Source organism: Lycium barbarum, chromosome 8 (assembly GCF_019175385.1).
Source record: "Lycium barbarum isolate Lr01 chromosome 8, ASM1917538v2, whole genome shotgun sequence".
NCBI lineage: Eukaryota > Viridiplantae > Streptophyta > Magnoliopsida > Solanales > Solanaceae > Lycium > Lycium barbarum.
The window spans coordinates 128,688,459-128,708,850 of NC_083344.1; the positions used below are offsets into that span (position 1 = coordinate 128,688,459).

The window sequence follows — 20,392 nt, forward strand, 5'->3', positions numbered from 1 at the left end:
ATTAAAATACAACGTCAGAATAAACAAGTGGACAAATTTCTCAGTGGACTGAAAAAAGTTTAGACTTGAATTGGGTAGGGGCCGCGCGAACACAGGCCCCCGCTGCCACAAATTATGACATAGGCTCGACCGCTTGGGCAGACCTTAGGCGGGCACCCCTCCTAAGTGCAATGGAGGTCACCAACCTAGGCCATGGGCCTTATTGATCACCCATTGACCCCGTCCAGGTAAGTATGTTATTCAACGTACCCAGCCCATATTTTATGCCAGTTCTTTTGCTTCACTTCTCTTCCCTCCTGGTAAAGGTGTCAACCGGTTCCGTGTAACCGGTTTTAACCGGTAACCGGACCGGTTAAACCGGAACCGGTATAACCGGTTAACCGGATATTAGTTAACCGGTCTGGTTCCAATTTTTTCTTAACCGGAACCGGTTAAACCGGTTTAACCGGAACCGGTTAAAATTTAAAAAAAAAAAAAGGAAAGAGCCGTTGGACTTGGGCCTCGGTAATGGACCGTTGGCAACGGTCCATTTTTGCAAATGGACCGTTGCCAACGGTCATTTTCTTAATTTTTGGCCCCCAATTTTTTTTTTTAACACTTTAACCCCTCCCCCACCCCTATATAAACCCTTCTTCATTTTCATTTCAATTCACTCTTCTTCATCTTTCTCTCAAATCTCAATCTCTCAATTATAGTTACTTTGCAATAATTAGCCACAAAGTCTTATTATAGTTTGAACTTTCAATTATTAATTTTGCAATTATAATATTGTTGGTGGAGTTGGTGATTTTGCAACAATCCGAAGTAGCTTTGGTGGATTTGCAATTCTAGCCGCCTTCGCTTTGTCGGAAATTATTCCGGCAATTTGGTACCTTCGTTCCAACTCTATCTTTAATTTTTGCAATTTAATTCTAGCAATTTATTTTTCGAAATTTAATTTACGCAATTTAATTCTAGCAATTTATTTTTTGAAATTTAATTTACGCAATTTAATTCTAGCAATTTAATTTGTTGTAATTTATTTTCTTGTGATTTAAATTATTTCTATTTAATAATGTCAAAGAGATTAAGACGTGGTGCCGGTAGTAGTAGTCGTACTGTTAGGGGTGCGCTTAATGAGGAAACATTTGTGGAAGAAACACTTAATTTAGGTATTGATGTTGGTGGAAATAATCCACTTTTAGGTCATGAGGCAATGCAACAACATTTTACCGACACTTTTAATGAAGACTTAGATGATGATGATGATGAAACACAACCCCCCGAAAATTCTATAGGAGATACAGGTCCTGCACAATCACATACACAAGACAAACCACCTAGAACTCGTAGGCCAACAGCTAAAGTTTGGAAATTTATGACTAAGGATAGGGAAAATCAATCAGTTACATGTACCCTATGTGGACAAGTATTTAGTTTTAAGCAAGGAACTGGTAAGGATGGTGGAACGGGTACACTAAATGCTCATATGAGAACCAAACATATGGATGTTTGGGGAGAGCAAACAGGTTCAAATGTGGGGGGGATTCAAATGACGATAGACCCACGAACCGGTAGAAATTTTAAGTATGACAAGAAAAAAGAACGCGTAGAAGTAGCTAAAATGGTAGCTTATGATTGTTTACCATTTTCCTTTCCCTCGGGTTTAGGGTTTGTTACTTACATTCAATGTTGTTATAACCCGTTATTTGAGAGTATTCCTAGAAGTACTTGTAGAGCCGATGTTATAGATTTGTTTAAAAAATATAGATTTTATTTGCGCCATGTATTTAATTCTTTAAATTGTAATGTTTGTCTTACCGCTGATTTGGGTCTTAGTATTAACCATTTAGATTTCTTTGCTATTACATGTCATTGGGTTGATGACAACTGGGTTATGCAAAAAAGAATTATAGCTTTTTTATACGACGAAGGAAAAGGTCGTCACGATGAATTTTTTTTAGCCGATTCAATGTCTACTATAATGAGATTTTTTAACATTTATAGAAAAACACTTTGTATTGCTTTAGATAATGCTTCTAATAATACAAAGGCAATTGGTCTTTTAAAAAGAGAAATAAACCCTCCTCTAAGAAATATTTTTCATGTAAGATGTAGTTGTCACATTTTAAATTTAATTGTTAAAGATGGTCTTATGCATTTTGATGATTCTGTTCAAAAAGTTAGAAATGCTGTTGCGTTTCTTTTTTGTAATGCTAATAGGGGAAGAATTAGAGATTTTAAGAATGCTTGTGTGGAAAATAACCTTAGACCTAGGAAAATTCAAGTAGAAATTGAGACTAGGTGGAACTACACTTACATTATGCTACAACAAGCATATGAGTATAGGATTCCCATACAACAAGTTCACAACAAATATAATATTGATAGTGAGGATTGGTTAACTTATAGGCATTGAGAAGATGTTAAAGAATGTATTGAACTCTTAGAAATTTTTTATAATGCAACTCTTGCTTTTTCTAGACAATTCTATCCCACGGTAACCGGAATTTTAGCCTACTTAGCGGAAATAGCTAGAGTTTTACAAGAGTATAAATATAAACCCGATTATCAAGTGGCTATTTTTGAAATGATAATCAAATTTAAGAAGTATTTTTTTCCCATCCCAACTTTATTTATATTGGGTTCCCTTTTAAATCCTTGTTTAAAAGTGTCTTATACTAAAAATTTGATTAGTCAAATTTATACATTTTTAGAAATTGAAGAGGGAGTTCAACCATCTTTAGCTGAAGCCGATCTCGCTATTGATGATGAGTTTAGAAGAGTTTTTACTCATTATTCTAGTTTGGAAGAACGTGCTACACCAGTTGCTCCACGCCCTACTACTTCTCATAGTAGCAAAAAGGGCTTGTCGGGTTTAAAAATTTTACATTCACAGCCTACATCTTCTTCTACTGCAAACTTTGATGAATTTAACTTTTATTTGATGCAGCCAAATGTGGATATCAGCCAACTGGATGAGGTGGACGTCTTAGCATGGTGGAAGAAGTACAAGGCAAGCTATCCGATACTTTCAAGAATGACTCGAGATATCCTTACGGTTCAAGTATCAATCGTGGCTTCGGAGAGCGCATTTAGCCAAGGAAGACAGCAAATTGGAGACCATAGACATTCATTATCCGACTTTAGCTTGCAAGTACTAGTGTGCATTCGAGATTGGATTAGATCGGAGCGACGCAACCAAAACTCAGAAGTGGAGCAAGGCGAAGAGGAAGAAATTGAAGATTTGATAGCTAGTGGACCGGACCAAATGGAAGACTTTGAAGATATTTCCATGACCGAATATCTCATGTATTATTTGCAAGTTAAAAAAAAATACAACTTGCAAATAAATGTTATCCAAGAATGAATAAAATATATGGCTCATTGAGCTTTCTTCTATTTATTTGTGTTTATATTTTTACTTTTATTAAGTTAGAAATATACCTAAAATATACTAAGAATATACTTAAGTTATATAGTATACTTAAACATATATAAGTATATATAGTATATAAGTATATATATATATAGTATATATAGTATATTCTTAGTATATTTTAAGTATATATAGAAAAAATAGTATATATAGTATATAAGTATATATAAGTAAGTATATATAATATATATACTATATATATTAAGTTATACACATATATAAGTATATATAGTATATAAGTATATATATTATATAAATATAAATAGTATATATATTAAGTATATATTGTATATATAGTAGATATGTATATATAGTATATATATTAAGTTATACCTATATATATATTAAGCTATCCTATATGTATATATATTAAGTTATACATATATTTAGTATATATATTAAGTTATACATATATATAAGTATATATAGTATATATATTAAGTTATACATATATATAAGTATATAGAGTATATAGTACATATATATAAGTACATATAGTATATATATATATATATTAAGTGTGTACGAAAAGCACTATTCTGTATTGCTGACTTGCTGTTAGGCTGTTAGTCAGTAAATATTTAAACTTTAATTATAAAATTGTATAACATATGTAAATATACCTACAATATACAAATAAATACTATAATATATATATATATAATACAAAAAAAAAAAATATATATTTTAATGAATCCAAACCGGACCGGTTCCGGTTTGGACCTTAAAACCGGTTAACCGGAACCGGTTAGGCGGTTCCGGTTTTGGAACCGGAACCGGCCGGTTTCCTAACCGGTTACCGGTCCGGTTCCGGTTGGAACCGGTTGACAGGCATACCTCCTGGTGATGTGGGAGAATCAGTTAAAATGACATTGTTCTTTCTTTAGCTTTCTGTTTGGAAATAGAGAAAAGAAATCAATGGAGCATATATTTGATTCTCTTTTAATATACAGGATAACTATGAAGTAAACACTAGTGTTGCAACACAAAAATCAGAAGAACAATAATCTATAAATTGATCTTGAAAATTCAAGTGTCATGCTGTAGATACATAGTACCGCAGCCAGCAATGCGACCTTCTGCAGATCTTTCTATTCTTATTGCATCCAAATCCAGAGTGTTTGACAGAAAAATTAGCAAGCAGATGAACAATGAGGATTCAATGGTATTGCAGACACCTCTCTGCTTAACTTACTGAATGGTGTTGGTGAAAACACACCAAGTTCTCTGAGTAATCAACAACATATAAAACAAGCTAAACAAAGCAGCAGCAAGATGGCACCTGTTGATGATAATCGTAATTAAGGTTTCATTTAAAGAGGCATAATCATTAAGAGTTTCATGTGATTCCAACATATGAGAGTTCTGTGAACCACATGATACTAATATTATATTTAATGGATTCCTCATTCTCATCTACACAATAACATGGCCAGATGATGTATAAACAAGGATGAACATAAAGCTGTAGAGTAAGACATTGAATTCTGAACGGAGGAATAATTTGCAGCATCATAAGGATACATCATACATGGAAAATATGTATCTTACTCTTCTTTCCCAATAAGGACGGAAGCATACAAAATCGCAAACAGGAGTTATCGTTGAGACCAAACAACATTAAGTCCGGCAAACAACAGAGGAGCTGACAAAGGCCGACAGTTCTGTTAGGCATTGGTGATGGTATAATGATTTCAAACACCGTAGAACGGAAGCTCATATTCAGAATCCATCAAGAAGCGTCAAAATCAAGTTAAAAACTGCAACTATCAGAAGAACAGTTGAAACAAATTTATCCCTGTGCCTTAGCTAAAAATCAAAAATGAATTGTCATAGTTTACGCAAACATACATCCAAATGCTCCAAATAAACATCTTTATGAACTGCAGACATGATCAAAACTATTGAAAGGGCCTCTGCACATCTGCTAATTAAAGGAATACAGCTGTTCTTCACTATCCATAAGATCAATAAAGAACACCCCAGTGTATTAGTGAAGCTGGTTTGTATTTTCAGGACAAATTATTTGCTCAATTCAAACATTTGAATACAAGGCGTTGACATATGGTTGTATCAGATTCTTAGTCATATCTAGGCATAGTTTGGTAGTGCAATACAATTGAAATGAAATCACTTATCTTAGTTTTTGGGTAATGGTAGTCAAAATAATTTAGCTTTATGAACTTGTCATTCAAAAATAATTTATCAGAAGAGCTCCCCTTTGTCTTAAAACTTAGGTGCCAAAATTTTAAGCTCTGCTTATTTCAATTGTACCCTTCAGCATTACAATTACAATTACAATTTTTTCGATACATAATCTTTTAGCTTAAAGAGAGGCGGATCCAGGATTTAGACTTTATGGGTTCAATCTATAGATTTTTAGCATTAAATCCATTATATTTTTAAAGTTAGGGGTTCATATCTACTATTTATTGCAATTTTAATAATTTTTTACACATAAATTTAGGTTCCGCTTCCAAAGTTTGGGGTTCAGTTGAACCCCAACCTTACAGGCTACGTAGGCCTCTGAGCTTAAAGGAGACTGAGACCTTGCTAACAAGAAAAGTTTCTGTCATTTTTTAGCCCATTTTCTTCAGCTCATCATTTAGGTGAAAGAACATTAGGAGAAAAAATTGCATATCAAAAACACATAGACAAAAACTTTCTAACTTTCAAAACTAACTCTTCCAACTTCACACAGATACATAGGAATTATTTCCGGCATTTCATTTAATGGCTGTGTTGCAATTTAGACAACCCATTTGACACCAATTGTGTATGGTATGGAGGAAAATAACTTTGCTAATGCAAGTAGGGAAAACAAGTTTCATAAGTGACATTCTAAATTCATTGTCTCCTACATCCACCCAACACCCCCAAACCCACCGCTTGACCATCTCACCCCCGCCACCCTGAATCCAGTGGCGGATTCAGGATTTTCACTGAGGAGTTCGAAAAATAAAAATGTACTGTTGGAATTTGAACTTAGTATCTCAAGGTGAATTTTGAACCTCCTAAATCACTGAAACAACCACTTCTCTTGTGTTCAGGGTATTCAAACTCTATATATATAGATAAAAAATAAGAAATTACCTTATATATACGGTATAATTTTTTTGCCGACCCGATCCCCACCCCGATAGTGTTTTGCTAGAGAAAATATAAATGCTCTTGGGACAATATTTTTTGATTACTTACCGAACACTAGAAAATAAGTAAAAAACCACTTAGAGCCTGTTTGGATTGACTTATTTTGGGTGCTTTTAAGCCAAAATAACTTTGAAGTATTTTTATAGTGTTTGGATAAAATAAAAACAAACACTTATTTTTAAGCCAAAATATAAGTCAAAAGTCACGAGAGCCCATTCAAACAGACTCTTATTTTCCAATAAAACATTTTGTAGGAAAATAATTTTCATCCCCGAAATTTCTTCTCTTTCCTATCATGGGAAACTTCTCAAATCTTCCGATATTCAATAATCCCATATGAATTTCTTACATCAACGGTCAGCTTATCATTTCAAATTAGTAGAACATATGAAGGAACACTAACCAAGTAAAACTTCTCCCTTTTTTCTTGTCATAAAAATTGTACCTGTAGTTGCTCCGCGTCCCACATCGGCAGAATACTATGCTGGAAATTGCTACTTAACCAAGAGTCGTGACAAGGAATGTCACGACCTTACTTGAACAGGATCTGTTCTATAGGCTCGTACCACTGTATCCTTGAGTTCTAAGGAGACAGGAAACTAGGTCTGGTTGATGACACGTGGCCATTTGACCAGAGCGTGATTAACAGCACCCATGGCCTCGGGTTCATCATGGCCGCCGTAGATGATCGTTCTCAGCTCCGTCAACGGTGTTGGGATGGTCTTAATGGCTGTCTGACAGATTCTCACTTTTTTTTGCTGCACACATTTTGTAATTTTCCCAATTAAGGACTGTTTCCATGGCTGTTGGGCACAAAGCAGATAGAAGAAATTTTCTGGGTAACAACAATCTGTATGAACTAAGCAAAATCTACGAGAGCAGAACTGAATTTGCATATGACTAAAATCTTAATGGAAAGGAGAACCTTCCAGAAACTTCTCTCTCTTTCTTTTGGATTTCAAAGGTATTAGTATTATATTGTATTACTTTGCTTACGAGATTTTAATCTTTCGAAATATTCATTGTTACGTACTCCCACCGTCTCAAATTATCGGTGGTCTTCTTTTCAAAAATTATTTATGTTTTTTTATATATTCCTTAAAAAATATTAATTTAGAGGGATATTTGACTAAATTTATTCTTATTTACGTCTAAACTATAATCTCTCAATTAAATGTTTATTCTTATATTTGTCATCTTCATTAATGACATAAACTTACTAAGGATAAATGGAAAAAAATAATTTTTTGTACCTTAAACTTTTAAAATGACAAATAATTTGAGACAACTATTTTTAGTAATCACGACTAATAATTTGAGACGGTGGAGAAATTCTCTGTCTAATTATTAATTAATTTTTTATGATAAAAATGAGTATTTTTTATGGGTGATTTAAGCATAAACTTAAATACGGCAAAGGGCCAGATCCGCCCTTCAACTATACGATATTGCACGCATATGCCCATCGTTTAAACGTTGTCCCACGTATGCCTTTACCATTACTTTTTGAGTTACTCGTGCCCTTGATTTAACGAAAACCCGAAAAAAAAATATTGAAGGGCATATTTTTTTTAGTTTCTCGTAGTATAGGGGCATATTTGATTCATTGAAATTCTTGAACTGCATATTCTACCAGTAGTTCTTAAAGTTTTTTTGTATTGCACTTTATGCTAGCCAATGATTTTTTGGTATTACATTTTGAAACTCCACACTTTGCTCTCTTATTCTTTCACTTGTTTATGAAATGTCGAAAGCTTCGAGTTTTTCAAATAGTTGTGGAAGGTTTTGTGGATGTGGAGTTGCTTCACTCCATCTCACATCATGGACTCTAAATAATTCTACTAAATTTCTGTTACGCGTGAAATTCGCGAAAGGACCAGACCACATTAAATTTTACATAAGAAATCGTATGAATGCTTAAAACGTAATATTCTCTCTATTATTATTATCAAAATTTCAGCACTGTGGGAGACCTTTTTTCAGATGTCATAAGTCCGATGTAAGTTACCTCTTTTTTCTAGTGATTTTTTTTTGTGAGATATGTAATGAATTTTTTTGTTGCTGCAGTTGTTGCATGCAATATTGTGTAGATATTTGGACTGGGAAGACGAAAAATTTTCAGAAAGAACTATCCAGTTCGTCAACAAATTGAAAAATAAAAAGAATGTTATCATTAGTAAAAAAAAAAAAAGAAAAATCTTTTAAAAAAGGAAAGTGGTGTTCTTATTTGTGAAAACAATCTTTAAAAGATGGTAGTAATTGTTTTCGATGTTGTTGTTGTATAATTTAGATGTAATGTAATAGCGGATGGATTGGAATTGCAAATGTTTTTTATGTTTTAGAATGTACTGATATTTTGTGCCATATTGTTGTTTTTGTGGGATAATATTCAGGAATTTCAAAAAATTATACATGCCCTTATACTATGCGAAACTGAACAAATATGTCCCCCAATATATTTTTGTTAAATCAAGGGCACGAGTGACCCAAAATGTAACGGTAAGAACATACGTTGGACAACAGTTAAACGACGGGCATATGCACGCAATATCCTATAGTTGAAGGGAAGATCTGACCCTTTGCCTTTTTAAATATGAAAAATAAACCATTTTAGTTTAGGGGTTTCACTAGTTCATTCAAAACGTGGGAAAATGATACATTTTTTTGGCACGGATCGCCCTTCAGAGGCGTTGGTCTTTAATTTTTGCCTCTCAAATTGCTGGTCTTTAATTTTTGTCCTTCGCTTAAAAAATTGCTCAAAGATACCCCGTGGTTTTGGATTCGAACCTCGCTCAGTAAAAAAAAAATCGCAAGACAAGATTTCGCGAAAAGTCTGCCTTGCGAAATTTTGCAAGGTAGAAAATCTTTTTTCCCGATTAGGCCTAATTTTGCTACGAAAGTCTACCTTGCAATTTTTTTTTTTAACTGAACTGAGATTCGAACCCAAAACTTCAGGGTATTTTAGGCGAAGGGTAAAAATTAAAGACCACCCCCCGAACAAGGGCAATCGTGCAAATTGCCCAAAATGATATAACTTCCTAACATAAATAATTAAGAGAATTGATTGAAATTTAATCATTTTGTTATAGACTAAAAAGGAGAGTCCAACTCAAAAAACTAGTCTGATAGGTGGGAGAGCCAATTTCAGCTTATAAACTCATTAATATTTTTTCTTTAATTATAAGGCACAATTGGCACATAACCCATTTCTGTTTAAATATTAAAAAAGAAACATGTACAATCCGTACAATTGAGGATTATCAATCTTAATCTTTTGAAACTTTTGATGACGCCTCTCATTTTACATACTAATTTTGAGTAAATGATTCTTTATGATATCCAAAAAGTAACACGCTATTTTTTCTCCAAAACCCAAAAGTTTTAAGTGAGATTCTCCAAAAAGAATTTGCTGAAGGCCTAAGGATAAAATTGAAATTTTTGGGGCAACAAGAATATGTACAAAGTAAAGCAATCTACTTTACCTAATTGAAAAGTATCTTTTTTAACTTATAAAAAATAGTACTAAATATTCTTCCCTCCTCTTTAATTTATGTGATATAATTTCTTTGGTTTGTGTCCAAAAATAATACTCCTAAAAGGTAATAAAAGAATCGTACTTCATCGTTTTTGTTTTCAATTATTCAAATAATGATGTTTTTAAATATCTTTTTAAATTAAAAAATAATTTATTTTTAAACTTCTTACTTTATCTTGAAAGATGATTTATAATCACATAAATATTTATATATATATTTTAGAACATGAATTTAAATAACTATTTCTTTTTTTCTTATAAATTGGGATGGAGAGTAGATTATTGTAAAAATAGGAATTTCAAATCTCTCTTTCTCCTTTTGGTTCTCTTTTCAATTTCAAAATGCTTTACCAGATTTTTTTCATTAAGATTTCCAAAAATTTAGAGAGTACCTTCGAGTTCCACGTTATTAAAAAGTAGTTGGATATTGTATCATTTTTCGACTTGAGTGATGTGTTGAGTGAAATAGCAAAAGATAAATTATTTCTCTGATACAGAAAAAAGTACTTTGTAGTTTGTTTACCTATTTCTAATAGTTCAATGACTGTTTTAAGCAATGACTCATCTCATGTCTTTCCCCAAAACAATGTATAGTATTAAAATGGCAAATGTAAGCTATTTTCAGGTTTAGAAGGAATAGAACAAATTATTATCTTGCATTGAATGTCTTAATCAGGAGAGCATGACGGTTAACACTCTAGACTTAAAACTCTTGAATCTCTAATCATGTGTAATTGCACACTCAAAATCCACTGTTGCCAACAAGAAATGGGAACTTCTTAGACTCGCGTCTTTAATCAATAGTTCCAATTTTGCTGTTAAGTGGAAGCTCAATCTGATTTAAGATAGTGGTTTTCACTAAAAGATGAAGATGAAGATGAAGAGAAAAGCAAGTATCAACTCCAGCCAAAAATGAAGCCCCACAGACATTATAAGGAGAAACTACAAACATAACCAGTTTAGAAGCCTACAGAGCAAACCATTTCTCCAGATTATACATATGTAGATAGTACTTTGCTAAGCTGAACTTTTGTGTCTTATCATATGCTTAGTTCGGACTCTATCAAAATGCCGCCAGATGTGTGTTGAATCCTCCAAAATTAGTGCATTTTTTAGTATTCGACATGGGTGTGGTAGCATTTTTGGAGAGTCCAAGCAACACAGTTCACATATCAAACCCAAAGTCATCCATAAATTACTTTTGGCAACTTTAGGTGGCAATGGAATGCAACGGGACCAGATTTCATTTCAAACATCTTTGGATGAACTTTTTGTGAGCTCTCTGATAAGGTAAAAGTTTGATTCAATAAATTCTGTCCTGCTGGGAAAGATGAAATTGGGCTGAAATAAACTTCAAAGAGGACAAGTTGTAATACTAAAACGAAAACATAGATATCAAGGAAACAATGCCTTCAATCTCTTGTAAGACCACTTGAATGGTATCACAAAATAAGGAATAGTTTTGCATCACCTAAAACGTAAGAACATTGCCCTATATAAATTGATCTTGAAATTTTTGTGTGTCATGCTATAGATGCATAGCACAAAAGCCAGCAACACGACTTCCTTCAGATCTTTCTATTCTTATTACATCCAAATCAACAGTGTTTGACAGCAACAATCACCAAGTAAAGATAACAACAAAGGTTCCTCAAACAATCTAAGTTATCAGCTAATAAGAGACATCTATATCATCTTTGTCTTCTTTTTCGTTCCATGTATAATCCTTAATACATGTGCTCAGCTTTTATATTTACCAAGGAACAACAGAAACTCATGTACGCAATAAAACCAGATGCTCATTAGTTCTCCAACTTCCTCTATAAGTTCGTTATCTTATGACCAAATTAAACTAAACAGAATCCTCCACCTCGATATCCCAATTACACTGATGATTAACCTTTCAACACGGTTTCATGTTCCAGAAGTCAACGTTCTCTCTGGCATAGATGACAAAAAGTTAGTCACCAGTAACATGGCAATCTCCAAAAAAGAAAAGGAGAGCAAAAGGAGGGGGGATAAAAGGACTACTGAAAGTAGAGCATTGAAGAGACATAAATCAGATTTGAGTTACAGGGTTATGGAAAAGTTAGGCGAAAATTAAGATAAAATCCATTTCAAGGCCACTTTTGATAGGAAATAGAAACACCCCTCTACTCAATCTACTACAACAACAACAGCATATTCAATCTACTGAATATGGAAAATGACGATGATGATGATGATAACTGTAAGGTTCATCAAAACAAGCGTAACCATTAAGAGTTTTTGTGACTTTAATGAATTTTGCGTCAGGCACAATTGCATGGCCAGAAGACGCGATCCAATGATGAAACATAAAAGATGTAGGACACTGCTGAAAGAGAGAACTATTTTTCAGCTTCATAGGGATACAGGGAAATGAGTGTCTTACTATTCTTTCCCAATAAGGATGGAAGCATACAAAATCATAGACAGGAGTTATTGTTGAGACCAGAAAAACATTTAGTCCTGTAAACAGCAGAAGAGCTGCCATAGACCAAGTTTGTGAGGCATAGGTGAGATGGTATAATGACTTCAAATCCTAAAAATGCAAGCTCATATTCAGATCAATCATGGAATTATAAACAAGAAGCATCAAACTCAAGTTCAAAAACTGCAACTATCTGAAGAACATTTGAAATGAATTAAACTTGATGCCTTAGCTCTAAATCACACAATACAAACAACTGCATCTTACAAATGCTTTCTCATTGTTTAAGCAAACATACATCCAAATGGTCCAACCAAACTATCTCCTTGAACTGCACACATAATCGAAACTTTTGAATAAGCGTCTCCACTTCTGATAAAGGAATACTACTCTTAATTCTTTGCTATCCATAATCATAAACAAGGAAATCCAATATAATAGTGTGGAAAATTGATATTCTTAGGACAAATGTTTGCTCTAAGTGAGGCTATTTTTTTTTTCCCTCTCCCTCAAGATAAGTGAGCATTCAAACATTTGAATACACGTCTTTGACTTGTGGTAATGTTACATATCCAGGCAGCGCTTGGGGATTGCAAAACATTTGGGAAGAAATTACTTCCTATAAACACTTTTTGGGTTATATTGTAGTACTTCTATTTTCTTGAGGTTTTCGCTCATAAACAATATCTTCCTAAGCCTTAAAGAGGATTTGGAGATGAGATTTAGGTGCATAATTTTGAGCTCTTAGATTGTTTCAACTTTATCCTATTACCAAATAACAGTTTAAACCTCTATTTATTAGTTTTCTAACTTAATACTAACTTCATGGATAAAAACAGTTATCCGATACTTGACTAAGCTCATTCTAGCAAAAATAAGTGGAGTAATCAGTGCATGAAAACTTCTACAAATGCCTACACAACACTATCAGCTAATGTGAGACCATATATGTATGTAACATTCTAAATATCTCATTCAAATTCAATTCAAGGAGGCACAAAGTAAAGCTTCTTCCATTTTTTGCTGTGTGTGGCCACGGGTGCAAGAATCAAGAACCCAATTTCTATAAACCAGCTGGTCAAATTTACATTTTGCAGACCAAGAAAAAGGTAAACACAGGAATAATAGTTATCACGCTAACTTAATCTTAAACCAAAACCCAGCCAGGGTTTAGATTTTAGGGATACTTCAAAATAAAATCGGCTTTAATTAAAAGAATTTTGGTAACTGAGAATAGAAGGGGACTCACAAGTTAGCTTTCAATTCCGTTAATAAAATGCCGGAAATTGAAATGTGCAATTGGCCCAAGTCAATCAAAACCTAAAACTAGCCAGGCCATCTTAATCGGACACAAAATCCGAAATTGTATCGAAATCCAAAATTATTTTTCACAAACACTTTAAATTAACAGGATACCTAAATTAAACACAAAAATGCAAGTCGATAGCTGATTTCTGATATACAAATAGAACAATTAGTTGCACCAATTTCTTAATGGGCCACAAAATTTTGGGTTAGAATTGGGTAGGGACCGCGCGAACGCAGGCCCCCGCTGCCACAAATTATGACGTAGGCTCGACCACTTGGGCCGACCTTAGGCAGGCACCCCTCCTAAGTGCAATGGAGGTCACCAACCTAGGCCATGGGCCTTATTGATAGCTCATTGACCCCGTCCAGGTAAGTATGTTACTCTGTGTGCCCAGCCCATTTTTTATACTAGTTCTTTTGCTTCACTTCTCTTCCCTCCTGGTGATGTGGGAGAATCAGTCAAAATGACGTTGCTCTTACGCTAAACTAAAGAGCAGCAAAATGGCTCCTGTTGATGATAATTGTAAGTTTCATTTAAAGAGGCATAAACATTAAGAGTTCCATGTGATTAGAGTTTCATGTGATTTTCAACATTAAGAGTTCTATGAACCACATGATACAAATTGTATTATTAATGAATTTCATATGCACAATAGAACAGCAAGAGTATGTATAAACAACGATGAACATAAAAGCTGTAGAGTGTAGAGTAAGCAAATGAATAAAGGAATAATTTTTCAGCTCTATAGGGATACAAGGAAAATAGGCATCTTACTCTTCTTTATCAATAAGGATGAAGCATACAAAAACATGGACAGGAGGTATCGTCAAGACCAAAACAGCATTAAGTCTGGCAAACAACAGAAGAGCTGGCATAGGCCGAGTTTTGTGAGGCATTTATGATGGTAAAACATATTCAAACACTGTAAAGCAAAGCTCATATCCAGAACTCAACAAAGTATGAAATACAATCAACATCAGAATCAAGGGTAAACAATTCTCATAGTTTACGGATAACATACCTCGAAATGCTCCAAATAAACATCTATATGAAGCGCAGACATAATCAAAGCTATTGAAAGGGCCTCTGCACATCTGCTAATTAAAGGAATACTTCTATTCTTTGCTATCATAAGATCAAAAGAAGACCCCAGTGTATAAGTGAGGCTGGTTTGTATTTTGAGGACAAATTATTTGCTCTTTGAAGGTACGACTTATTATTTCACCTTCAGGAGTAGTAAGTACTCAAATTCAAACATTTGAATACAAGGGGTTGACATATAGCTGTATTAGATTGTTTGGTAGTGCAATGCAATTGAAATGAAATCACTTATCTTAGTTACTCGTAACGTAGTCAAAATAATTAGCTTTATGAACTTTTCGTTCAAACATAATTTTAACAGAAGCTCCCCTTGGTCTTAAAACTTAAGTGCCAAAATTTTGATCTCTGCTTATTTCAATTGTACCCTTTAACACTGTATTTTTTTCCGGTAAGTAGTTTTGTTAACTTAAAGAGATTGAGACCTTGCTTTCAACAAAAGCTTCGGTCATTTTTTAGCTGTTCGTCCATTTTCTACAGCTCATCATTTAGCTAAGGAACATCAGAAGGAAAAATTGCATATTAAAACACACATAGACAACAACTTTCTAACTTTCAAAACTAACTCTTCCAACTTCACGCAGATACATGGAATTATTGCTGGTATTTCATTTAACGGCTGGGTTGCAATTTAGATAACCCATTTGACATCAAGAGTGTGTTTGGTATGGAGGAAACTGACTTTTCTAACGAAAGTACGGAAAACAAGTTTCATAAGTGGCATTCTAAGTTCATAGTCTACCCAATCAACCCAACACCCGCAAACCCACCCCTTGACTATCCCACCCCCATAGTGTTTTGCTATAGAACATATAAATGCTATTGGGATACTCCATCCGGTTCAAAAACAGTGTCCACTTAACCATTTGCACACAGAGACGGAACCACCCTATTAGGGGGGGTCACGTGTCCCCCTAACCTCGGGAATACCCTGTACATATATGGTGTATATACCTTAAAGAATGTATATGTATTTAAAAGGAACCTGAGAGATATCCATTGCTTTGGTGCATTTGATTGTTGTGTCCCTTAGGTCCTTATATGACACCTAGGTTCGAGTCTCGCGTGCAGCACCTTTATTTCTATTTTTTGTTGAGTTTGTTTTGTTTCCGTTCTAAACCTATTTTCGTTTCTTCCAATTTTGAAGTTTTTACTTTATATTACTACTTTACCAATAACTTAGCATAATAATTAAATTTTTAAAGAGTTGCACGCCAAACTTTCACATAATAAGTGACATATTTATATTAAGGCAGTGGTCATTGGTGGCTCCTCTATGTCAAAATCCTGGGTCCGCCTCTTTTTGCACAACCTTAAGAAAATACTAATTCCTACAAAAAAAATAGATAATTTGACTAAACTACACCTAATTAAATAGGTATTGGGATTTGGTCACTTAGCAATTAATAAGGGCAAATCTAAAAAAATTAGATTAATTCTTTCTTGATTTGGTAAGTGGACATTCTCTTTGGAAAAAAAAAAAAGAGGCTGAGTGGACACTCTTTTTGAATTGGAGGGAGTAATATTCTGTAATTAAGAAACCACTTGTTTTCAATAAAACATTTTGTAGGAAAATAATTTCCACACCCCAAATTTCTTCTCTTTCCCATCTTTGGGAACTTCTCAAATCTTCCGATATTCAAGAATTTCTTAAATCAACGGTCAGCTTTCATTTCAAATTATTAGCATGCGAAGGAATACTAACCAAGCAAAACTTCTCCCTTTTTCCTTGTCATAAAAATTGTACCTGTAGTTGCTCCTTGTCCCACATCGGCAGAACACTATGCTGGAAATTGCTACTTAAGCAAGAGTCGTGACAAGGAATGTCACGACCTTACTTGAACAGGATCTGTTCTGTAGGCTCGTACCACTTTATCCTTGAGTTCAAAGGAGACAGGAAACTAAGTCTGGGATTTAACGCACCCATGGCGTTCGGGTTAATGGCCGCCGTAGATGATCGTTCTCAGCTCTGTCAACGGTGTTGTTGGGATGGTCTAATTTAGGCTGTCTGACAGATTCAAACTCTTTGTTGCAATTTTTTTTTTTAACTGCTTTCTGCTCTCCATATCTGTTAATTGAAGCTGAGCTAAAGCCCTCTTGCAAAATCAGACATAGAACCTTAACGAAAAGTTTTAAAAATAATTTACGTCTAACTTCTATTTTATCTTAAAAGATGACTCACACAAATATTTATATACTAGTCATATACGAGTCAAACATGTTTATTCACTTTAATTAATTAGTCTTTAAGGTTTATATTTTATAAATTTTAAAAAAATTCTCATTGTCATGCCAATGAAAGTTGTTCGTCGATGTGAAAAATAAAATTAGTATGAAGGTGAGGGAAAATTAATATTTTGATTCTACATTTTTTCTTTTAAATTGTTTAATATGTTATATGTATACCGACAAGTTAATATCTATCTCAATTAATTAACTATTCAGATCCAAACATAAGAACCATTGTGTTGTATATATTGAATTTTTTAAAAGCAAAACTAATAAAATATTTTTATTAAATTAATCAAAAAAAATTAGTTACATTATAAATTTTTTATATTAACAATTATAGATAAAATGAATTGTTACAGGGAAATAAAAATTAGAGAGATATATATCGTAAATCACCAAATTTTAATTCCGAAATGAAAATATGAAATAATACATTTTTATAAATGTAAAGAAACAATAATCAGAGAATACAAAGAAGAATAAGCCACATTACTATACTCGACTTTTCACATTCTTTAAGAATTAATAAATGGAGTACTCCCTTCGTCTCATATTACTTGTCTACATTACTAAAAATATCTATCTATTTTTCTATTCTATATGCACTTCAATTTTAATTCTCCGACACATTTATTTTCTCCATGTACTTTTACTTGTTCACTTTTGACTTTTCACGTTCTTGGTGAATATTTATTCTCTTCTCATTTATAGACGTATGCAGTTCAATTTTAATTCTCCTACACAAAATTTCCTCTGTGCACTTTTACTTGTTCACTTTTGACTTTTCACGTTCTTTAAGAATTAAGAAGGAAAATGGGGATAAAAGTAATTGTCCATGTTAACATATCAAGACAAAGAAATTTTTATTCTTCTTATTTTACCTTTCACATTAATTACTGATTTTACTTCATTTATTAATTCTTAAAGAACGTAATAAGAGGGAGAAAAGAGGCAGTACATTGATTTAGTTTAAACACTCAGCGTGTGATATGTGTTTACCTATTGCTCTTATCATCCTAACTAATCCTAATTAGGGGATGCTCGTATTTTCTAGAAAAGTACATCCTCTAAGGGGTCACATGAGTAAATATTTATCTGCATATTTACACTAAATTAACTCAATATATTAATTAAATAATTTAATACGCTGAAAATATGTACTATATTAACTAATACTTTCTTTATTCAATTTATGTGATACAGTTTGAATTTTGAGAGTCAAGCAAGAATTTTTTTGACCGCTATCTATTTGTTTTTTTTTTAATTTTCAATTATTATAATTTATGTTTTTTTATATATATAAATTACTTTTCATAAAATTTAGAAATTGCGTATCCGAATTCATAGTCCATTCAAGAATTATGCGTATTTGTTTAATTGATGTTAAGTGTACAATTTATTGTCCACATGGAATTAAAAGTAGTTGATTGAAGTGTACAATTTATATAGCTCTTGATACAAGAATTCATTGCGTGTACAATTTGTAAAGCTTGTGGTACAAACATTTTATGCTATTTTCGTCCACTCACCACACTTATATATAATAGAGAGAAAAAAAAGAAAAATATAGAATAGAAAAATAGACATATATTTTTAGTAATGTAGCCAAGTAATATGGGACGAAGGGAGTACTTCATTTATTAATTCTTAAAGAATATGAAAAGTCGAGTATAGTAATGTGGCCAAGTAATATGGGACGAATGGAGTACTTCATTTATTAATTCTTAAAGAACGTGAAAAGTCAAGTAAATTGGCCAAGTAATATGGGACGGATGGAGTACTTCATTTATTAATTCTTAAAGACTGTGAAAAGCCTAAATTAAATAAGTAAAAGTGCATAGAGAAAACAATATGTGAAAATTAAAATTGAAGTGCATGCCTGTATACATGAGAAGAAAATAAATATTCAGCAAGAACGTGAAAAGTCAAAAGTGAACAAGTAAAAGTGCACGGAGGAAATAAATGTGTGTCGAAGAATTAAAATTGAAGTGCATACGTCTATACATGAGAAGAGAATAACTATTCAGTACTATAACGTATGTCTACGTGGGATTTATTAATTCCTAAAGAACATGAAAAGTCAAAAGTGAATAAGTAAATGTGCACAAGGAAATAAATAAGTGCATACATGTATACATAAAAAGAAAATAAATATTAAGTATTATGACATATGTCTATGTGGGATAAAAAAGTAGCTGGTTAAAGAGTACAAGTTATATAGCTTTTAGTATAAGAATTCATTAAGTGTACAATTTTTAAAGCGGTTGGCCGTGAAAAGTCAAAAGTGAACAAGTAAATGTGCACGAGGAAATAACTGAGTGCATACGTGTATACATAAAAAGAAAATAAATATTAAGTACCATAACACATGTGGGATAAAAAAAGTAGTTGGTTAAAGAGTACAAGTTATATAGCTTTTAGTATAAGAATTCATTAAGTGTACAATTTTTGAAGCGGTTGGTACAAGGAGGGACAGCCGTGTTCGTCCCTCCACCGCTCTTATATATAGTAGAAATATTTTAGACCATGAATTTCGAGAAGCATTTCTTTTTCTCTTTTCTAATGTCGTGCCTAATTAAATGCATCACATAAATTGGCTTACCGAGGACATGCCCTTAGATATGAGGGTATGAAGGATCCAGATTAGGTTAGAAAACTAGTACTCTCGTTTATCCTTTCATATTAGTAGTCGCATTGTCGCGCTATAATTTCTTGTGTTTTGATTTCTGATACTATCTGTTATTTCTTGTACTTTGATTATCTTATTTTATCTGTGATAGCTACTGTCCCTTTGCAAACTGTTTCATCATGGCTCAGTCGCTTCCGTTATTTTCATTTCCATATCACTTTGAATTTCTTGGCCTTATCTAACCTCTTTTTATGCTTTTTATTGAGCCGAGGGTCTTTCGGAAACAGTCGTCCTACCTTGGTAGGAGTAAGGTCTGCATACACTCTACCCTTCCCAGACCCCACGTTGTGAAATTTCACTGGGTTGTTGTTGTTGTATAAATTGGGATGGGGTGTAGAATATTTTAAAAATAGGAATCTCATCTCTCTTTCTCCTTTTGGTTCTCTTTTCAATTTCATAATGCTTCAAGATTTTTTCATACTGACTTCCAAAAAATAGAGTACCTTCGAGTTCCACGTCATTAAAAAGTAGTTGGATATATCCCTATTCGATTTGAGTGGCGTTTTGAG

General features: G+C 33.2%; 3 non-coding genes and 1 pseudogene across 3 annotated transcripts; 2 read left to right on the top strand and 2 right to left on the bottom strand.

Moving 5' to 3' along the window:
• Window positions 1-74: 74 nt before the first annotated feature.
• On the bottom strand, window positions 75-235 carry LOC132608587 (U1 spliceosomal RNA). Its single transcript, XR_009570469.1, has one exon. It is a non-coding gene; the product is annotated as a U1 spliceosomal RNA (small nuclear RNA).
• Window positions 236-7,094: 6,859 nt separating this feature from the next.
• Window positions 7,095-7,312, top strand: LOC132608548 (small nucleolar RNA U3). The gene has a single exon (XR_009570457.1). It is a non-coding gene; the product is annotated as a small nucleolar RNA U3 (small nucleolar RNA).
• Window positions 7,313-14,079: 6,767 nt separating this feature from the next.
• LOC132608586 (U1 spliceosomal RNA) lies at window positions 14,080-14,240 on the bottom strand. The gene has a single exon (XR_009570468.1). It is a non-coding gene; the product is annotated as a U1 spliceosomal RNA (small nuclear RNA).
• Window positions 14,241-16,790: 2,550 nt separating this feature from the next.
• LOC132608559 (small nucleolar RNA U3) lies at window positions 16,791-16,980 on the top strand (annotated as a pseudogene).
• Window positions 16,981-20,392: the final 3,412 nt, after the last annotated feature.